Source organism: Anser anser, assembly GCF_964211835.1.
Source record: "Anser anser genome assembly, chromosome: 1".
In the NCBI taxonomy this organism is placed as follows: Eukaryota; Metazoa; Chordata; class Aves; order Anseriformes; family Anatidae; genus Anser; species Anser anser.
In genome coordinates this window covers 30,012,883-30,031,718 of record NC_139720.1, presented here as the reverse complement: position 1 = coordinate 30,031,718, position 18,836 = coordinate 30,012,883, and the positions used below count along the sequence as shown (strand labels likewise).

Below are 18,836 nucleotides of genomic sequence, written 5' to 3'. Positions count from 1 at the left end.
TTCACATGTCTAGTTTGAGTTTTTGCCCAGCACTGCTGTTCAGAAAGACAAGAGCCCAACACAAGGAGACCAAGGGGGCAGTAAATGCTTGGGGGGAGGGGGCTAGAAAAAAAGACAGTAATTATTCACTATTTTAATCAACATAAAATTCCATGCCAGCAATACTGTTGCCTCATGTGTGTGTCATTCCTTTCATGCAGTATAACTGTATCCTAGTATGCCTTCAGATGAAAACATATTCAGTAAAGTCCATCAGCATGGATCTGTGATTCATGCACCAGTGAAAGCCAGAGAGAGATTTTAGTTTATGCTGTGGAAAAGACAGGTTAGCTATCTGCTGTGTGCTTCAAAGTGAAAAATTACAACCTAAATAGTCCTGCATGTTCCTGTTTGCTTTTTAGAATACTGTGCCTGCATTAAAAACAGCTCAGTATTTAGATTATTTCTTCTACTTCTCCCCACCACCAACAACCCCCTCTCTGTACACCCTAGAGAACATCATAAAGAATCTGTTCCTTTGCAGCAATGCAATTATTTACTTGCAATTTTAGAGTTACTGTGTTTTGAAAAACAAACATCGTGAAACATCAACAGATAGCCAATGGCTGTAAGCCTGCCACCTTTCCATAAATGTCAGGAAACGGGTAGCTTAACAATATGTATGGTAAGAAGTCAATTAATTCAGGTGACCTTTGTAAATGGTGACAATAAAGCAGCTCTGACAATATGCCACAGCATTCGATTTTCCCTCTGGAAAATGAATGAGCTTAAGAAGAGGTTTCCTTTTCAGAGTACAGAATGAAAGGTATTGAAGCATTAGCTCCTGCTATTGGCAAGCTTGCTTCCTCTATTTCAGAGATTGTATGAAATCTGTTTAAAGCAAGCTGGTTTATTTTATTATGTGAACCACAGTCTCTGGCTCAATTCATTAAATATCCCTTTTCCACCCACATTACATGTGCATTTTCGTTGTTCAAACAAGAATTTCAAGCTACTGGGTTGTGTTTTTACAGAACATAGCATGCAAAAAGGAGATAAAGCCTGATTCTGATCTCTTCATGGTATATGCAAAGGACTACTCGGATGAAACTTTTTCTATTATGTATCACGGTACATGCTCAGCTTTTCTGATTTAAGTCTCACTGGTTTTTAATGTAAAAATTAAGTAACTGTGGGTAACTTCACGCTAACGTGCACTGATTTTTGCCACTCTAATGCACTGCTTTAAGATATTATATAGATAAGCCAAAGTGTTGGAGAAAAATTTGGCCATCCCAACCATGCACGTACAGAGAAAACACGCTGCACATGCACCGTCTGAGCACACAGCACACGCATTCTGAACTAGCACACCAGCCCCAATGTTTGGCGACTATTTCGGCTAATACTCCCTAAAAGCTCCTGCGATAACGTTGTGGTGTCAGACAACGACTGGCTGATGTTGTTATGGCAACTCGGGCGTACCGCCGTTCGGGGCGGTGTGCTCCAGCATGACATCACAGCACGCCCGCCCGGAGTACCGCAGGTAGGGCACCATTCCCCTTTTGCGCCAGGGTTAGAGCAGATCAGCTAGGCAACATCGCTACCTAAAATGCAGATCATAAGTATCACGTATAATCTTTGTCAACTGATGAAGAAAAGCAGCTTATGAAAATAAATCCTGCAAGTCACTTGTGATCACTCATCCCTTGATGCTAGAGGACAAAATTAAGTGTTTGCAAGTGAGAGCAAACTATTTAGCACTGTTGTAGCCACTTTCTGTGACTCTTACCCCCTAATCTTTATTCTATTAATACTTACTCCACAGGAAAAAAAAAAAAAAAAGCGAAAAAAAAAGCTTTGCTGCTTGGTGAGAACAACTATATCTTTAAATGGCTGGTGTTTAATAGCCAGATTTTGGGCAGCTGACACTGTAGAAGAACATAAGCAGGTTTTTAAGGCAAACTCTATATCAAGCATGTTTTGAAGTGTAGAAATATGTATTCTGTAAGTTACGGTACATCAATGTTTCAGTTTACTCATATATCCTTCCTTCACTTAGTACCGTTAAAAGCTGGAGAAAAAGAAGTAAAAGTCTTGAGAGAGACAAGGCCAAAAAATATCTTAGCAAACCCTTCCACTTTAAATTCGACAAACTCTACATAACAAGAACAAGCAAAATCTGACAGTGAAAAACTTGTTGGACGCATAGCACTCAAGCAACTGTTTCCCAAAGTAGATTTGTCCAAAAATGTGTAACTTCTAAAACATGAATTTCTTCTTTTTTTTAACACCCCCCTCCATGTATTTAAGCCCCCATATTACCTCAAAAAGAACAGTAATTCTCATTCTAAAAATACAATAAACAATTAAAACCCTTTCCTTTCCCCCCTTTTTTTTTTTGAAGGGAAAATGTCAGTAGAATTTGAGAAGAAACAGTAGTGACAGATGTCATTAAAAAGGTCATTAAGCACATTAGTATTAATAGAAAATCAATACTTCTCATTAAAACTGTAATGTAACTGTAAAACAAAATTACCCTACCTTTTACTTATTCAACTGACCGTTCCACAAACTGTTAAATGCCATTGTTGTGAAACACTGTTCACAAGAACGTTTCTTAATGCTCTTGATGCCAAAAACTTTATTGAAACAAACAGTATGAACCTCAGTGTTATACACAAAATCTAAAAATGACACCATCGATGTCACCACAACAAATCTATATATGATGTCATCAGTGTCACCACAAGCAATTCCTATCCTCAACTGACCTGAACTGATGAAGTATCATTAGCACAGCCCATGGAGCTGTACTCATCTGCACCAGAGGAATGCATATTGACAATATGGATGTCAATAAAGTCATTCCACACTGGGCTCTTTTGGAGGAGCTGAGTGTGCCACCTCCTGAGAAAGAGCACTTTCATGAGGGCAAAACACAAACTACTTTCACAATTTTACTTGATCTGACTACCCTATTCTGACAGGATTTCCTATTTTTATACATGGAAGATGGTACTATATAATCAATCTACCATAATAAATTGAATAGTAAAGGAATAGAGTCAACATGTGCACATTTTCTTCTCACAATAAAGACATGCTGTAGTCATACATGGAAAATTATATATCATTTTATAAATAGGATTATATTTATCATGCTCATTTACTTCTATTTTATGACTTCTTGGCTTTAATTTACAAAGTGTTTGGAAGAACAAGCTACAGATGGGCTCTCACCCCTAGCATTCCCAAACCTGCTTACTGGTTCGTTGCAAAGCACAAACTGCACAGACATTAAAATGGATAGAAAGCTTAATTTCATAAACACATATTTATACATTGCATTCTTGAAATGATTATCATTCATTTGGAAATATTTCTTCTTCACCAAAGATTTGTCTCTATAAAACTTTCAGCCAGCCTATTTGCTGTAACTGCTTGGCCACAAGCAGTAACGCTATAATTCAAAGGAAATAAGATCTCTGTACTCCCATTATTTCTATTCATCTGCTGTATTTATGGAATTCATTAAAATATCTGCCCCAAATTTAATGGTAGCTTAACTCTACTGACCTCTGATTTAGAACAGAAAAGATTTTTTACCTCTTTTCTGCTCTCAACTCCCACAATTCTAGTCAAACTGGGAAATGCTTTTTGACAACACTGGCACAAAAGAAATCATTTAGCAGTTCCCTTTCCTGTACTTAGAGTCAAATACTGCAAAGCTGAGTGAAATGCTATAGGAATTTTATTTATTTTTTTCAAAGTATCTACTGATTATTAGAATTAACCCAAGAATCTTTAACGAAAGTGTTCTTGTCATGCAAATAACACTCTGCAAGGAACTACTCCAAAGTCTAAAACATGTGGTAGAAGAAAGGTAAAAATACCTGTCTTAAGTTTAACTGCACAAACATTTCCCTGGCTATTTAGTTATCAGTATTGAAAAAAAAAAAATTATTGTTTATACAGTTCTCTGCCTAGGGATCAGACAATTTCAGAAATTGCCTGTTGAATAAATTACAGAACAATAATCCAGAATTATCACCAGGTAGTAGAACACACAATGAAGAGCAAAGATGTGCACCAAGACATTTTTTAAATCATCACAACATAGCCATCATCCATCCTGGGGAAAAGAAGATGAGTCCCCTAATAGTCTTTACAAAGGCAGTGTAATGGCAACACAAAGGTCAGAAATTGCCAGGGCTCTTCTAGAGTGGTGTTGAGATGTTCAAGGAAACTCCAGCTGACAATCAGGTTGGCTTTGTCATCCTGGTGCTAAAACGCAAAGTCATCCATACTAAAGAGAGATAAAGAAATATATCCCTGACTTGGGAGGCACTTAAATAACTGCAAATGTTTAACTTGTTCCCTGAATAAGGATAAACACAAATGTCTCCTCATTCTGCTGCATAATACCACATCTCTGCTGAAAACAGATATATATTCATGCCACTATTTATATCATATTTATGTGATTTATTCTGTACCTGAAGTCCTAATAAAATTGTTCATCCTGAGAGGGATAATTTTTATGCGTAAACAGAGACTTTTCTCAAACATTTTAGTCAGTGTCACGGTAGCAGTAAATCTACTAGAGACATTTATTCATTTTCTTCACCCTAAGCTCATTCCTGTGGCCACATTCTTTCAAGCCCCTGAACTTCCTCTCCCCTCTGGAAAGCAGCTATCTCTCGAGGTCATGTCAAGCATCAGCAATTGCAGACGCCACTTAACAGCGAGCTAATTCCCCATGTTTCTACCAAAGTGCAGAATTACCTGCTGAGTTTTCCACCCCAGCTAGCTCCATGTTGCTGGCCAGACAAGCAGAGAGACAGGAGAACCCACTCCAGCCAAGACTCATGCGGGGCCGAGCCTCACAGAAAAACCTCTTCCCCACCATGACAACCCCTCCAAACCCACCACACCACATGAAACTGCCATTTCACATGTCCCATACAGAAATCAGGTAGTCTTTCAAAAATTATTCCTCCCTCCCAAGTGCAAAAGTGTTTCAGAAACAGTACAATGGGTTTATTAAATATGCTGTTTCCCCTTAGCAAGTTCTAAACCAACAGAAAAAGTCTTTCAGTATGAAAAATAGAATTACAGCCAAGTAATTTCATTACCCAAGTGTAGCTTGAGGGACGTTATCTGCATAACTCCCATTTAATACCAGTTTATAACAAAGCACAGCTATTTATTTAGGTTACTCTTGAAGCATAAAACTCTAAGTTTATCCTGGATACATTCAGTGTACTACACCTTTTCGCATATCTATTTCTTCTAACAATGGATGCGCCATATTAACTTTGAAAGAAGACAGCTGAGGCTGTACAGTAGCTGTTTTATGACACTCTCCTGGAATCCAGCAATTTCACTGTTCACTCCATTTTAATTTTTTTTGGCCAGTTACTTACTGGTAAATACAAACACAAGGCTAAAACACTACAGCACATGAGAGAAAGGAAAAGACTAATGCCTATTATGTCACTTTACAGAGGTATCATTATGAGGTGAGAGAAGACAAAACTAAGTAATTGCAAATATAATCATCTGTAAAGCTAGAAATGGTTGTCTGAACAGCAATTTCACCCAGCACGTATAATTCAGCTAACATACCCTCTTGAATGTTGCTTTGCTATGTAGTCATCAACACTCTGTCAGACAAACACACGTTTTCGGTCATTCCATTTTTATTGTGCAATACAGGACAAAAAGGATATTCAGCACATTATTCTAGGATTAGACTCTGAACTCCCAAAACATATATGGAAAAGTATACTGCTCTTCAAGAGCAGCAGATAAGCTCCTGGACTATTTTTCTTGGGCAGAAAGAACAGCCCATGAATCTGAGGTATGGCACAGCACTGGTCCTACTTTTTTCATTTCCACAGGCCCAAAAGTAACGTACATGTTTGGACATACACCATACAAACTTGATGCACACTCAGATAAGAAGCAATCCCCTTAGATATTAGTGCATAGACTAATTCTAATAGGATGAACTTTCCTGAATATTTCAGTGTTGCTACTGGTAAAATAAAACCTAAACTTGCTTTCAATAATCCAGGGTTCAGAACAAAGCCTACCATAGCCTCACCACTGCTTCATTTCAGCAGCAGTCAGGAGAGCTAGTGTGTTTGTGTCCATGCTGGTATAGACACTTCCATGCCTTTAGAGCATGGTAAAACAACTTTAAGATATAGGCCAAAGAAAATCTAGTTAAAAACTCACATGTTAGCTATAATTTTGTGCCATTACTCAAAGATACTAAAACATAAATTGCCCTCTTATGTACCTCTAAATCTGGTGATACTGTATATTGCTGCTGATTTCTGTTCCATACAAATACCTCAGTAAAAGCAGGCTGGATCAAAACCATCGTGGGAGTCTCAACTGAAATTATCTTTTATTCTTTCTTGATTTTTTGCTAATTGTGTTTGTTTCTACTTTCCCATTAACATTGTTTTAACAGAGTTATGTGTAAAAGTAATTATAAGAGAACTATCTGCTAAAAACACACAAATGAAACTGTTACCATGAAAATTTCCACACTAGATAGAACAATCCAGAAACCTTTCACAGATGGTCCTCAGAATTGCTATCTTTGAGTGTAATTTTACTTCCATTTGTGGTAAATGGCAAAATTCCCATCGATGTCAACAGATGCAGAAGGGATTTGTAAAAGCTTTTTCTCTTTGCTTTTTGGTGCTTCCATCATGTTTCTATCCAGAAACATGAAATTCATCATGTTGGATCACTTCTGCTAATGCCACAAAGTAAAAGATCCTTGAGACCTTTTCTTGTTTTTTAGAACAATCCTGATTATTATACATATTATGGCACAGCCTCTATATCTAAAACACCTAGATGGAGATCCAAAACTTTCTGAAAACCAGGATTTCAGATGAAAAGGAATCTACTTAGCCAGCTCCAAAAACAAAACAAAACAAAACAAAGCCAACTTTGGAATCAGTCTGTATCCCCTAGAAAAGTTGGCTAGGTAGTTTTTCGAGCACCACACTGAGAGACCCTGGAAACAAGCTGAATTCTTGACTTTGGGTCAAATGGAGTTTAATTAAGCAGAATTACGGCAAACATTTTGCAACTATTGTACATTTTGTTTTGCCTGTGTGATGAAACAGGAATACTCAGAAACAACAAATGGCATATCATCAGTCTTGATAAGGAGAAGCAGGCCTTTTCAATATTTAAGACAAACTTTACTTTGAAATGTAACTCATGGAAAGTAAATTGATGTTCCAAAATGGAAACATATGGTTCCCCTATTTCATATCTCACTCGACTGTAGTTAGGCATTTTTCCATGAAGAACATCAGTGCTTAAATTGTCAGTTTATTACCTGGGAGTAAGCAGAATAAGATTAGGCAGTTTTTAGAACTGCCATAATCAATTTACTTGGGGGGGATGGGGAGGTCTATGGCTAATTAGCAAATGTATGATGAAAGTACAAAGTTTTGTTCAAGCAGCATGGACATCAAAGAAGTATTCTTACTGCTATTAATGACAGGGGTATGAGTTCAACTTCCCAATCATTCAGAGGAGGGACTTCCAATAAAGCTTTTGCTCTTTATTGTTTTGTCTTAACAGATAACTTGCAACTAAGATTTTTTTTTCCAAACTGTTCATGATTTATGTCCTATCTTCTCCAGTTCCATTCTAGCCTCATGTACCTTCCTTTTATCCATTAATGAGTTTTATCCCTTGGAAAATAAATGTTCATATTGAGATATTCAGATATTCAGATCTTTGCACGTTTGCTGCATAAATCCATCCTCTCCAGCCTATCAAAAAGATGTCTAACATAGACATTAATGTTTGCCTATTACTTATACAATGCTCCATTCACCTATAGTTAGCACATCTCAGTAATTCTGTTGTTCTATCCATGATCATTATTGTCACACTGGGCAATAAAATCTCAAAGCAAATGAAAATAACAGAATTGTTTCTTTTTACATATTTTGACCTGTGCTCTCAAGCTGCTAGCCCAGATGTCACTGACATTATGGAGAAAAGATAGTCTCTTTTTTTTTTTTTTTTTTTTTACCATTTTTAAAGTATTTTAAAGAAATAGGCCCATTTTAATGTCTCCATTTCCAGAATTAATAACAATAGTGCATTTTAAGGATAGAAACTATAATATTTACAGCTTCTATACTATATAGCTATATAGCTTCTATGATTAGGCTTCATTTCCCACTTCTACACCTATTACTTCTCCTGTTCAACAGTTAGATTTAGAAGCTGCTCTAAAAGGATTGTATTATTTATATAGTACAGTACACCAATAAAAAATGTGTGATTTCATTGGAAAAATATTGATTCAAATAGAATAGAACGATTTTTCTTATAACTGTGTATTTGCCTTGAGGGTTTTGAAAGTGGAAGTCAGAGAAAGGTTTTTTTTAATTTATATTTAGGTACTTACATAAAAGAACTTCCTTTAATAAAGGTGGATTATTATTGTTGTTTTGATCGTCAGTGCTGCAACTGCCTTCAGAGGCTTCTCATTGCAATCCAGATCCTGCTGCCTTTTTAAAGCATTTAAATATTACCTTCTCCAGGTATCATGTAACAATAAAACCATAAATAGAATAAAGAAGTAAAATTACATGAAATTTCAAAGATTTAATTGCTGAAAGATTAAATTCCCCATACATTGTCCAAATTCTCAAGTGTGTTTAGGGTCCTTGGTCATCCTCTCAGTTGAAGTAAAGTAGAGCTCCATCAGTGGAGTTACACCAACACAGGTATTTAAGTTTACAACAGAAAAACAAGACCTTGCTCTTTTAAAAAAATTCTTAAACTTTCTGTTTTTCAAGTGTTACTTTTCATCACTGCGTTGACAGTTTCTGATGCTTACCAGAAGTTCACAGAAAGCAAGAGAAATCTTTCTATTTACTTAGGGTGGATGTGGATTAAACTTCTGTAGTCCTTGTTTTAAACGTTTTACATATCAGTTATCCCAACAATGTCTTGTGTTGGTATGTCATTATATCAATGCTAGCAATAGCACAAAGACAGAGAAAACACTACAAAAAATAAGAAGAAAAAGAAGACTCCCCTATGTCAGGGGGGTTGGAACTAGATGATCTTTAAGGTCCCTTCCAACCCAAGCCATTCTACAATTCTATTAGAAACTGATAAAAGGTTTATACAAATATATATATATATATATATATATATATATATATATATATATATATATATAAAACTTTACCTTCCATGAGCTGATCTGACATAAAAGCAGACCCTACTTTGAGCAGGAAGTCAGACTACAAATTTGCTGAGGTCCCTTCCAACCTGAAGTATCCTATGGTGTTATGATCTTTTCAGTAGAGGGGCTTGCTACTTTGCTGACAGAGGTGACAATTTACAGTATCACTGTCTTCATCGGAGTCTGCTTAGATGGCTCAGTATGACTGCATTGGATGAGAGTAATTAAGATGCTACCAGAGGTGGAAGGAACGTTGCTAATCTCTACACGCTTTGAGTTCGGTATCTCATCCAGTGGTATGGAACTGAAAATTTTGAGAAGGTGGACAGTCTGATAGACTGCTCACAGCTACAAAGAAAATAAAACTGTTTAAACATGAGGCAATATTTGCTTTGTTGTTAACCATCAATACAAGGGTACCTTGATCACATCCCAACAGATACAAAAACAATTCTTTAAATGCCCTCCTATTTTGTTTTAAATTGTTAAAATAACACAATGTTTATTCAGGTAACAGAAAATATCCATTTTCTAGTAGGGGAGAACAATTCCCTGGAGCTTTACCACCTTAGTCTGTGACCCATGTATTTCTGCTCAGCCAGGTGTTCAGTGTATTCCACAAATATGATGCTGAATATACTACAGATTTATACACAGTCTTGAAAATACAGCATTAACAATTGTGAACAAGAATTAACATAATAACCACTTCATGTTAAGCTTTAAACTTCAGCTTGCAGTTCCTAGAGTGGTATTTTATTTCATGTAGTGAATATATTTAATCTGTTTCACTCTTTGCATGATATAAACCTGCAACAAGTTTCAAAGAAGGGATTCTGCTGAGAAATCTTGCCTGCTTAGAGTTATTATTTGTGCTGATTTTCTCAGAGTTATCTCCAATATCAAGATCCACCCAGTAATTACTTCTGCCAGAGTAATTTAAGAAACATGAACTGGTCAATTAGAGTCACTGAAAATTTAGAGAACACTCATACAGATGGTTAAATGAACACCATTTTTAGTCCTAAGCTCTGAAAAAAAGACAGGAATGTGCAAATGATGACGAACTAGAACAATGCTATTATACTACATGTAAAACAGGGCAAAAATTAGCTGCAGCACCAAATTCCAGAATTTGCTCTGGTGTTATCCACTATATAAGACAGCTTTTTCAGTTTGAAGGTCTGAACATACATAAAATCATTGTAATGAGATTTATTTGGTACTAGGATTAGAGGGAGGGTCAGGAAGCCCTTAAAGTATTTTTCTTATAAGAGAATACATTATCTATGTAGATAATTTGCAACTCTGTTCTTTACAATGAGTAAAAGCTACACTTTGATAATGTTTTTTTATGGAAAGTACTCCTGCAAAAATTAAATTATATTGTTTATATTAATCACTGGTATTATATCAAGTTACTAAACCAATATCCCAACATGAGTATACTCTAAATTCAGAAGTGTAAAATGCAATGAAGTTTTAGAAGCACCAAGTGTTTCACCAAAATAATACCAACATAGTGCCATTAACTATTTCTTAGCTATGGTCTTTACAAAGATGCCTGACAAAGCCTGCTTGTTGCCATTAATGGGGTTAAGTATTTGCATGTAGTTCGAATCTAAATGTTAATGATACAATTATTTCCTCTTACAACGATCTTTTCTCATTATGCAACAACTCACGGAATTCATTACCAAACATGTTTCAAAACAAGCACAAGAAAGTTTCCCTTAATAAGAACTTCTGTTCAGGCCCTACACCGGGCTCCTCTGTGAGCAGCAAAATCTCAGCTTTCTAAATGCCTTCTGGCACTCCACTGATACTCATATTCAAGATAGATGCTTAATGGAATTTGACCGATTACAACTCACATTTAAGTGAATGAAACACGTTTTAAAATTAGATTTCATTTCTGCTTACGCGACCTGATAATCACACCCAGAGAACATCATCACCACTTACGCTACTCCCAGCTATATCTTATTGACAGTAAGTATAGATAGTTTGACAGGGCAAAAAACAGTTTAAGCTGAATGCTTAAATTACTTCCTGAGCCAGGCAAAACACGGGAGTACAGAGAAATTCAAGGTAAAAGCTGAAACAGATCTAATTCATTGTTATGTAAATGCTATGGAGGAAAACCATAAAAAGCAAATTGAGTATATGAGACTGGATATGACACTGTTTTCCACACTGCCATTTTACACGTGTTTTATTCTTGGACTTTTTTCTGCATAATGAAAAAAAAATTGTTACCCTGGCAACTGCCACATGTTACTCCGTTTATTTCTGAGATACAGAGCAGTCTATAAAAGAATAATACTGTTCACTTTTATCAGGATGTCTCAACGCCACAGAGAACTGGGAACTAAGCGTCACAACACATACACGGTTTTCCCCAAAGTTTCAAGAAGACATATCAAAGAAGGAAAAGCTACATATTTTGCATTTATCTTTTTTGCAGTCTCATTTTCTTTATTGCTTTATGTGTAAATGGGAAGCAAAGATTAAGCATTGTGTGAGGAAGGATTCATATTCTGCCCAATCTGACAGCTGTTTTCCACATTCTCTTTTTATTACAGCTCTAGTGTATTTCTATGCCATATACCAAATGAGTAAAACTTTCAAAACTTATTTAATGATGTAGGAGATACCATCTTCCAAAGCATAATCAGAAGGTAGATCTCCAACTCCCATCACCTGTCAGGGGTTAAGGTTTAGTTCAAAGTAAGAATTAAAACATTTCACAGGTAATCTTTAATTATCTGCCCTCCCCGCCTAAATGAAGTGAACTCCGTTACATGCTTAGGTGCTATATAATTTATGAAGAGATGCCTCAGAATAATAATACTACCAGAATAATAATACTACCAGCATGCTAAAAAGGGAGCCATCTGAAGCCAGCCATTAATGAGCACACATTAAGGGGAATTCTGTCATTCTTCTGCATTTTGAAGGCTGGAAAGAGGCCACCTGAGGTCTACAGCCCAGGTCCTGGACACAGGCCTTTTTCTGTGCAGTCAATATAAACTATGAGTCCTGCCTCAGTTCCATAAGTCAAGCCAATAATCTTAAACTTTTTTTCCCACCTCCCAGTTCATTTTTTTCTGGATGGGACTTTGGGATAAAATACAGGAAAAAGCTTGCTTAAATACTGATTTGTCATCCAAAATACATGACTGTGTCAATTCAGATAATAAAAATATTTCTAAATTTGTACTTGAAACAGAATAATCAAAAATTAAAAACTTTGGATTTAAATAAGCATTTGTATGTTTGAATATTCTTCCTGACAGCTATTTTCAAAAGGTCTAACAAGTAAATGCTGCTCTGCCTATTTTGCTTGTCTCTTCTGATTTCTTCTACATCACCATGCACCTTAGAAGCTGAGGAACAAAAAGAAGTATAAAGAAGCCCAGTTATATTTTCACAAAAGGAGATTTTTGTAAAACATAGGAAGGATGGCATTGGCTAAAACTGTGAATTTTGGTATTAGATTGACAAGAAAAACAACAGTGTTGCAGCAGTCATGAACAGGTCAGAAGTTCTGAACGGGTTGAGCAGCACAGGAAACTCTTAGATTGAGAAGGTAAACTAACAGAGGCTAAATATGTATCTATGCTTTGGCAAGAATGCAAGCTACAGGTACTTCAGATATTAATGCAAGCTTACATTGGTGAACTGGACAAAGATCAACACATTTGTTTCATATAGACCACATATACCTACGTATATTGGGCAGTCCAAATGCTGAAAACACACGCCTCCCTTTGGATACATGTGCTTTAAAAATATATCACAGATAAATAAACACAATAAATTCAGGTGCAATGTTATCCTAGTCCAGAATACACACACATACAAGTGATTAGATTCTTGCAATTAAAATCATTTACCTTTAGTAATGCGTAAATAATTTATTCTTTTGATGTTTAGTTTAATCAAACTACAGAAACAGAATAGTAGGGAACATAGAAACAGACTTTTTTTTCCATTCCCTTGGGGCACAATATAGAGCAATCAATTGTAAATTAATTGGGGAAAATTTGTGTTTTGCATAGCATAAAGAGGCAAAACATTAATTCACATTCATTTGCTTAATGGCATTTCTAATATGTTATGCATGTATGCAGCCTAGTTCTTTATATTGGAAAGCAAAACAATTACCAAGGATGTAAATACCAATAAACCATAATCTACATCTCTATTAAACAAGTAAAACTAGAGTCAAACTACTAGAAAATTTCTACACTTCTATTTGAGTGTATCAAATCCTCCATCAATTAATGAGAATTTATAAAGATTTTATTACATTTAGACACACTTGGTATAGATATGTAAAACCATCCATGACAGCACAGACGTTGTATGTTGTGCGTTCTATCTGCATGAACACTTTCAAGTCAGTTCTAGCTCTTCATATATTACTTACTTTATTTCTTATATAAACTTAATATCTGATCCAACTACTCCTTCAGAAGAAACTAATACCCTTTTTAGTGGTATATACATCTAGAAATTGTTCTCCTTATTTTTAAACAAAATCCTGCCTGTATTTTCTCTTGTATTTGTACGGATAGATAAACAGATAAAATAAATATATGAAATGCAGGGGAACAACACTTTATGGTTAAAGTTTCCAAACATGCTTTCAAGGGAAAACAAAACCACATAAAGTAATAAAATAAAAATAACAAGCATTTTGCATTTTACTGGCCTTAAAAAAATAATTTTAATTGGTGACTTATTGAATGAGATTCAATAATGCCATTCTTGCTCTGATTAAATGTCAAGGCCATAGACATGCTATTAAAAAGCAAGCGAGCAATAATTTGGTGTGTATAATGACCGTTCCAGAGGATTTATCTGTGCAATACTTTTCTATTCTTATCAGTGAAACATCCTGTTCTGGTATCTTAAACTGTAGCTTATTTATTATGGTATGTTTTGGTTTAATAATATTCCATTTTTATTTATAACAATGGAAGCAAACTGACACTAACTTAACCTGATTGTGATTAGAACTCTGTCAGTCAAAATCTTATTGCTTATACGAAAAACAGTGCCTTGTGACTTTTGCTTCTTGTATCATGGAAACAAAGATTTGAGAACCCCAAATTTCAGTTCCTGTCCTCAGATAGGGAATTTGATCCACCATTTCTACAGCATTGACGAACCACTGCAAGAAGATAGGAAAAGTTGTTTACAACTCTGTGCAAGACTAACCTCCGGTGGTATTCTAGGCCAATGTGGTTATCTCAGTAAAGTTTTGCGTGACTCTGTACAAGCCTAATCTCCAGAGACACTCTAGGTCCATGTGGTTATCTTAGAAAATGCAGCTCATCACCACTTTATTCTGTAATCTATGCCTAACCAGACACAATTGAGCCCTTAGGAAATAATAGACTTTTCTGAGTGGCATAAAAAGCACCTCTCAGCAGAAAAAAACACTGTGCACTGGACCACTCTGGAAGTTCCTTGTATGTAAAAAAAAAAAAATCAGGAAACAGTTCACAAGTATTTGTAGCATTTTTAGAACCTATGTGTATCACATAGGAAGTTAAATATAGGAGGAAATAATGCAAGGTGACTGAGACTTTCTGCATCATATCTTAGAACAATATTCACATATTTTTTCACACATATAATTATTTATAATAAAAATAAATTTATAATAAATATATTTATTCACAAATACATTCTTTTTTCTTCTTCTTAAACTTGTTTCTATGAATAAAACCATATTCACATAAAAAGCTGTTCAAAATAAATTTGGGGTCTATTATTGCAATTCTTCAGCTGCAAAGGAAATTGTGGTTTGGATTCAACACAGTTTATAAGAAATAATTTTTGGAAAAGTGAGTCATTCATTTACAGAGTCACTCCAACAGAATGCATTACACAGATTAAAGTTACACAGATTAAACAGTAAACTTAGAATATCAAACAACAGCTATTGTATTAATTCAAATTGCTTATATGCAAAAAGTATTGCAAAAAAATATTTAGAAGTCATAACCTGTTTTCATGCGATTTTTGAATGGAGTGGTTGAATTTATCAATTAATCATTTGCTGTTAAAACCCATTATCCAGAACTGGTAAGTGAACACATGACAGCACGCTGCAGAAAGCAGGAAACACTGATAACCTAAAGAAACATAGAGCTTTGACTACAATTTGAGATCTTTCAAATTACGCGTGATGAAAGCTGAGGTCTGGTAGGAGGCTGATGGCATGATAATTGCTGTTTTCAGTTGCCTCTTTTGGGCATAAAAAGGATTGAGAAGTCTAATCTTGCCACATGGGTCTCCAAACATCCATTACACAGATAGCTTCAGCCTGAGCAAAACAAGCCCTCAGATTGAGAAAAAAAAAAAAGAGAGTCCTCAATGGATATATAAAATAAATGTATTTTTTTTAGTGAAGTGCTGCTATTCATCTAGTAGAGTAGAAGTAGAAACAAGTTAAAATCTATTCATTTTTACTTCTAACTCAGTTAACTTCCAAAGATGGTAAGCAAGAGAAAGACAAAACCAGAAAGAAAAAAAAGAGATTCTCTTTTCCCCTCATCTTACTCTCCTCTCTGCCTCTAGCAGAGAAAAGCTGAGTTATGACTGTTTGCACCTATAGTTTTCATAAAAAAACAGAGCTTTATTTTGGTACTATATTACCAGTTTAAATTGTGCTTTTGCGCTCAGAATTGTAGGTATTAAGAAGGAAATCAGCAAATTCCTTATAATTCCAAAGCTATTTTACAAAGCTAAGCAGCGTCTAAGATGACCAAACTGAAACAAAACAACAAAATAGTCATAGCCATGACGAAGAGTATGATAACTCTTCTTACCAAATACTATTCATTTACACTCTGAAACTGACTGACAAGAAGACTGTGAATGCTACATATCAGCATCTCCCAAATCAATATGTGCCAGGCTGGGAGATATGGATGGAGCTACCTTAAATTGATTTCTCATCAATAACTACTCTGAATGTTTTCCAGTTACAAAATTAAATAAGACCACAATTAACCTTACCTGGATTCTAACATGTCCTAACTGCTGAACACTCTATATGGATCCTCCTTTCCTATGGCCAATCTCTTCGACTTTATCTGACGTCTATGTTATGAAGAAACGCATGTGGTATTTCAGGCATTGTCAGTGCTCCCATTAGTATTGTCACATCAGACAGAAAATCTGATGATAATAATTTTGAACATAACACAGGATATTTAATAAAGACTGTACTATAACAACTGTTACAGTGGAAGGATGTTTCCTGGTAATTACCTGCATTTCCCTGTTACCAGTCTATACAATCCACCTAACCCTGCAACATTCTTTCTATAACATGCAGAAGCAGAACAGAAACTTTACAATATCAAACTAGTATGTGCAGCCTCTGGAATTAAGGATTTTTCTCAGTGAGACAAATTTGCAGTTTCATGCTTCTTAACTATCTTTTTTCTTAATTAAAAAAAAAAAGAAAGCAATTAAAATTGTGGTGAAAAATACTTTGAGAGTGAACTTTTGTAACAAAATATGATTGACTCAGTAGCAGGAATGAGCCTGTTCCAAAACAATCTGCTTAAACTAATTACCAAACTAATGAAGGCTAATCATGTCAAACCTTAGAAACTGCTTGAAATATATGGTATTTCACAATTGAGCAAATTAAGCAGAAATATTTTTCATTAGAATATACAGGTTTATCTTTCAGGGATCACATTTGTACATAATCTACTATTTTATCTACAAAGGAAAGCAAAATAAATCAAAACAAACCTTTCTATTCAAAAAAGAGTTATTGGGTTGCTGTAGGACTGTGTGTTCTGTAAACTACTTCAGAGAAGAGACATGTTGCCCCTCTTTCCTTAACAGCTCTAGAAATTGATTCCACATATAAGGAAGAAGTATTTGGGGACATCATCAGGAGCCTTGCTGCTTGAACAGAATGTAGTTTTTTCTTCTCTGACACACAGTCACAAAGTCTTATAGCAGTGCCTGAAATTAATAAAACCCAGGAGGTAGCAAGGAAAACCAGGAAGAGGAACAAATGAAAGTCATAAAGACTTCTTCAACTAAGCATTTCCTAGGTTATCATTTTGGCAAGCACACAGCATTATAATAATATTATTCATCCTAAGAAAAAAAAAAAAACACAAATATACGTGCTTATTAGCTGAGCTTAGGTAATAGTTAATATTTTTATCTGCAAATATCAAGTAAGAATTGCTTACATCCAAAATATGCTAGATAATGTCTTATTTATTATAACTATGATAAAGCACACACAATCCTGCTGGAAATACATTCAAAAATATTCAAAACAGGGATTCTCTTGGCAGAAAAAAAAATAAAATGATAACAGACCAAGCTACTGTTAACACAACCTGCTCAACCTGTTGTGAAATCTTTTTGGCCGGGCACCGATCCCTACCTGACAATAACCAAAAACCAAGCTTCACTTTATCTTCATCAATATGAAATTGCAGTCTTCCAGTTTTCTTTCAAGGTAATGATAGATTTTTGTAACTAAGTGTCTATGTCCCTACCTAGAGTAGATTCTGCACCCTTCATTAAAAGTTTAGGCTAGTGAAAATCAGTTTTCTCTGTCCATATGGCTGTATAAACCACAAGGACATTAAAAGGAATCAGACATCCTGACTGTAAAGAGAGCTCATCTCAATAATTTTTCATTGTTTTGTTCCAAGACAGACCTTTATTAACCAATGAAACTGAAACCCAGTTTTCAAGCCAAACATTTTTATGGCCTTCAGAGTATTTTCCTTACTGCTTGTAATGCAAGTCTTGATCAACCCTAAAAGCCTGTTCCTGAAGGACTGCCAAACAAAGCTATTTCACCTCATATTTGCTATAACTTTCTACTTATTACTTCTGTAACTTTCAAATGTTTCCTGGATTCCTCACATTATCTCTTCTGTCTCATGGATGACAGGAGACAGAAAAGAACATTCTGTCACTTTCAGAGAAATGCTTTCAGGACTTTTCAAGTTCTCAGCCATTCAGATGTGTTGCTTTACCCATTCATTTGATTCCAGAATAATGTCAACCTTTAACCAGTTGAAAGTTACCAGATGGCACTGGAGATTCAGAGCTGGAACTTCAGGAATACATGACAATTATTCTTGATAACCAGTAATGAAAATTGAGCCTGAGATAGGGTCTGAAAATAAAGAAGTTAGAATGCTCACACTGCTCTGTACTCTGTGTTCCAAATTATAGAAGTCAAATCTAGACTTACTTCAAAATCAGCATTGCCCACATAAAAATAGGATATCATAGTAAGGACAATTTAAAGCATACTAAGGCAAACTTAACAACTGGTGTGGATTTTGAACTTCAAATTATTTCCATGCTTTGTTTTCTTAGGATTGAGAACATTAAAGCAATTTAAGGTGACATTTCCATGCTCATTAACAGAGGACACAGAGTCATTTGCAAGGAGAAAGACAGGTGGTTTATATCTTCCATCATTATAATACTAAATAAGGTGACACCTGTTGCCTGAAGGAAGGATAATTATCCTGCAAGAGAACTTATACTGCATATTCAGTTCACATTTATAAGAACTGGCAGA

General features: G+C 35.3%; 2 protein-coding genes across 7 annotated transcripts in view; one reads left to right on the top strand and one right to left on the bottom strand.

Moving 5' to 3' along the window:
* IMMP2L (inner mitochondrial membrane peptidase subunit 2) overlaps window positions 1-18,836 on the bottom strand; it is a 464,509-nt gene that overhangs the window by 236,553 nt on the left and 209,120 nt on the right. The gene's annotated exons all lie outside the window — the stretch shown is intronic.
* The window catches only part of LRRN3 (leucine rich repeat neuronal 3), a 45,180-nt gene that overhangs the window by 13,260 nt on the left and 13,084 nt on the right, over window positions 1-18,836 (top strand). The gene's annotated exons all lie outside the window — the stretch shown is intronic.